The following is a 4,306-nucleotide window of genomic DNA, read 5'->3' on the forward strand; positions in this document are numbered from 1 at the left end:
GAAATGAGATGGAACAATCTGTTAATCAACCACCTGGACACCTTGAACTGTTAACAAAAGAGGATCTGGAAAAAATGAAATCAGAAATAATTTCTGATAACAGCAGAGATTGTGCCCATAGTGCAAGACATGATTAATAAATCTAGAGAGGACACAGATAAAAACAATAGAGAGGCCAAGGAACATGATAGAATCCCAACATAGGAAACAAATGGAATCCATAAAACAGATGCAAGCAGATTTCCAGGAGATTAAAAACAATAGCACAAACAACCAACAAATGGTATCTCTTCTTATTAAAAAGCTTCTGCCACCTGTTGATTTTCTAGGAGAAGCTTGTTGCAGTTGGTTTTCCTGATGCAAAGTAGGCTGTTCTCGTCAGATGAGGAGCTTGGGGCCTTGCTGTTGGTTTTCTGTGCTTCTTGCTGTAGCCTGAAATGTAAACTGTTATACATGGACAGAAAGGAAGCTGGAGTGTGTGTAATCTGCCAATCAGTGCTAATGAATGTTTGGTTTGCTGATGGGATCTTGCCCAATGGAGAAGTTACTGATGCAGCCGAATTAACAATGAATGGAACTTCCTCTCTAGGAACCCTGGCTGTGTCACATGACCCAGTAAAGACAGTAGCTACCAGTTCTCTACCAGCAGAGGTCGATATTTCTTTGTTCTCTGGGAATATAACTCAAGTTGGAAGTCCTGTTGGAAGTGCAATGAATCTTATTCCTGAAGATGGCCTTCCTCCCATTCTTATCTCCACGGTGTAAAAGGAGGCTATTCTGTGGAAGAGAAACCATCACAGATATCAGTAATGCAGCAATTGGAAGATGGTGGCCCTGACCCACCTGTGTTTGTCTTAAATTCAAATTTGTTGTCAGTGGCTAAAATTGTAAATTATGTGAATAGGAAGTGCTGGTTTTTCACAACTAAGGGAATGCATGCAGTGGGTCAGTCTGAGATAGTCATTCTTCTAAGTGTCTACCAGATGAGAAGTGTTTGCCAAAAGACATCTTTAATCACTTAGTGCAGCTTTATCGGGATGCTTTGGCAGGGAATGTTGTGAGCAACTTGGGACATTCCTTCTTCAGCCAGAGTTTCCCTGGCAGTAAAGAACATGGTGGATTCTTATATGGAACATCTACCTACCAGTCACTGCAAGACCTAGTACTCCCAACCCCACCTTACTTGTTTGGGATTCTCATCCAGAAATGGGAAACTCCTTGGGCTAAAGTGTTTCTCATTCAACTAATGTTGAGAGTTGGAGCTGAATATCGACTTTATCCCTGCCTGCTGTTCAGTGTGAGATTTTGGAAGCCATTGTTGGAGAGACAGGGAATAGCATCATGAATCTTCTTGCAGACTTCAGAAATTACCAGTATACCTTGCCAGTAGTTCAAGGTTTAGTGGTTGATATGGAAGTTCGGAAAACAAGAATCAAAATTCCCAGCAACAGATACAATGAGTACCGGGAATTGAACTCAGGACCTTGTAACCTGGCCCCTAACCAATGGTATTTTAAGGAACTTCTAAGACTTAGTTTGATGTAATGGTTAAAATAACTTCCTAGTCACTTTTTGTACTATTTCATAAATGTTATAGCACATTATAATTTTCTCCCTCCATTTCTTTCCCTTTTTTCCTTCATTCAGCCATGGGCTCATGGGCTCATGGGCTCAGGGTTCAACATTATGAGAATATCCTATGTGAAGAAAGCCTTTACCCATGACTTTCTATGTGATACATTTTTCAATTTTTGTTCTTTTTACAACATTTGAAAATAGTAGTTAGAATGTGTGCTCAACTTTTTTCTGGGATACAATTACCAGTCTTACCAGTCTTACTTTGGAATATGCAAGAATAATAGGCTAGCCTATGTAGAGTCTGTTCTTTTAAGCGTACTATTTGTGTATAATTTGTGCCCTAAAATGTGTTAAGAGACTATTCTTTGAAAACTTGTGTTATTTTTCAAATTTAAAGTTTTATTATCTATTTTACAGATATTTACTAAATATATTTTGTGATATGAAATACAAAAAATAAAAAAAGCTTCTGCTCAGCAAGAGAAATCACCAACAGTGTGAAGAGACAACCCACAATGTGGGAAAAAAAGTTTCACCAGCTTTTCCTCAGGCAAAGGTCTAAAATCTAGAATATATAAAGAATTTAAACAAATCAGACCTCTTAAATTTAAAGATCCAATCCAAAAGTGTGCATCTGAAATGAACAGACATTTGCCAGAAAAAGAAGTAGAAATATCAAATAAACATATGAAAAAATGTTCAACACCATTGGTCATTCGAGAGATGCAGATGAAAACAATGCTGAGATTCCACCTCATCCCAGAAAGAATGGCTGCTATCATGAAATCAACCAATAACAAATGCAGAAAAAATTAAGGGAAAGAGGAACACTGCTCCACTGCTGGTGGAAGTGTAGACTGGTACAACCACTTTGGAAATCAGTATGGAAATACCTCAAAGAACTAGGACAGGAAGTCTCATTTGACACAGCTATTCCCCTGCTGGGTATCTTCCTCAAAGAATTAAAAGAATCATACCACAGTGATATATGTGCACCCATGTTCATAGTAGCACAATTTGTAATAGCTAAAACTTGGAAGCAGAACAATTGCCAATCAACTGGAGACTGGGTCAAGAAAATGTGTTTTCTTTTAATAAAATGGAGTACTACTCAGCCATAAAAAGTGAGAAATTAGAGACATTTATAGCTAAATGGATGCACATTGAATCAATACTCTTAAATGAAATAAATAGGACACACATGTGTAAATATAGAATAATTTCTCTAGTGTGAGAAACTGAAAGTGTAAATATGTACTAAAAGGTATAATAGATAATGTGAAATAGGAAGAAAAGGGGTAAAGGGGAAAGGGAAGTGGGAGGGGTAGGGGAAAGGAAAGAAGGGAATGGAATTACTATATGAAAATGAAAGAATGGAAACAAATCTTTGTAAATATGGAGGGATGGAGGGTTTGAAGGGAGGGTAGGGGAATGGGGAAAAAATAAGAACCAAGGAAGATTATGTAAGGGTGCAAATTTCCAATGATGAATGTCATTATATTGTATACCTAAAATGTACCAATAAAACTAATGAAAGAAAAAAGGATGAATAGAAGAGAACAAAAATTAAGGTAAAATCCTAACTAATTCCCCCACACCACACACACACACACACACACACACACACACACACACACACACACACACACACAGACAACAGAGAGTCAAACAAACAGAAAAAGGAAAAAAATAAAATCCTCTGGTATCCACAGTTCAGTTAATGTCCAAGTAGGGCCTGTCAGAGCCCTAAAATGTACTCTGTAACCCTACCAAGACTGCAGTTAGTGCTGAGTATCAGGCTGATTTTAGTCTCCATGTGTGGGGGTTGTGGCTATTCTTCAGCCAGCAACTATCCAAATTTCCCTAGGGTGGCTCACACATATCTCTGAAGCCATTTCAAGCTGCTCGCCAAGCTGTTGTGGCACCCTCCAGTGGAGCCAGCCCGAGGTTCCTCCCAAGTCAGTGCACAGTCCCTCCTGGACCCTGCAGCTTCCTCAGTTCTGCTCTGCTGATTAGTTTCATGCACTGGTTGTAGTGGGCGAAGGACACTGTCTTGCAGCTGGCTAAGGTTGTTTACCTCTTGGTTTGTGGGTTTCAGGGTGGTCTGAGGATTGTCCCTTCTTGTTGCTGGCCAAAGCCTTTGCCCATCCTGTGCCTCTGGTCCTTAGTGGCTCTGGCTAATCTGAGTAGTCCCAGTTCCAACTTCTCAGCAGCATTTCCCTCAGTCTGCTGTCCAGCTGTAGGCAGACTACTGTGTGGGAGCTCTTCCCTCCTTCCACTCCAGAGGATTGGCAGTGAAATTGCCATGTGGCTATTTGGAGTTCAAGCCCCAATCATTTTGAAATAAGATGGTGACTCCCTCCCACTGCTGCTCCATGTGACTGTATGGGGACCGCATTCCCTCTCACTCAATTTTTGACTCTGGGAGGGGCCACTCAGGAAGCAGTGCCTCGTGTTCTCAGTGCTGTCTCTGATTATATAAAATTCTTCCAATCCAGGTCTCATCTCCAATTCACAATGTACTACAAAATTGTTTTTGCTGCCTATCCCCCATGGTATGGCTACAGCACTTTGCATGATCTCCAGTCTGCATTGGTGAGCTATATTTTCTGTAGTAATGGATTCTATTGACTTCTCTTCTGTCAGTTCCCTGATTGGTCTATGTGCCCTTCAGTCACTCATTTTCCTCTCTGGGCTGTTGTTTTCCAGACTCTGGGTACTTTGTCTT

The 4,306-nt window shown here is 40.3% G+C and overlaps 1 pseudogene; it reads left to right on the plus strand.

Moving 5' to 3' along the window:
* Positions 1 to 324: 324 nt before the first annotated feature.
* On the plus strand, positions 325 to 1,545 carry LOC101710563 (zinc finger FYVE domain-containing protein 9 pseudogene; annotated as a pseudogene).
* The last annotated feature ends 2,761 nt before the right edge of the window (positions 1,546 to 4,306 follow it).

This window comes from Heterocephalus glaber, unplaced genomic scaffold (genome assembly GCF_053883595.1).
Source record: "Heterocephalus glaber isolate CG9 unplaced genomic scaffold, H.glaber_assembly_v1.0 deba00001613, whole genome shotgun sequence".
NCBI classification, from domain to species: Eukaryota; Metazoa; Chordata; class Mammalia; order Rodentia; family Bathyergidae; genus Heterocephalus; species Heterocephalus glaber.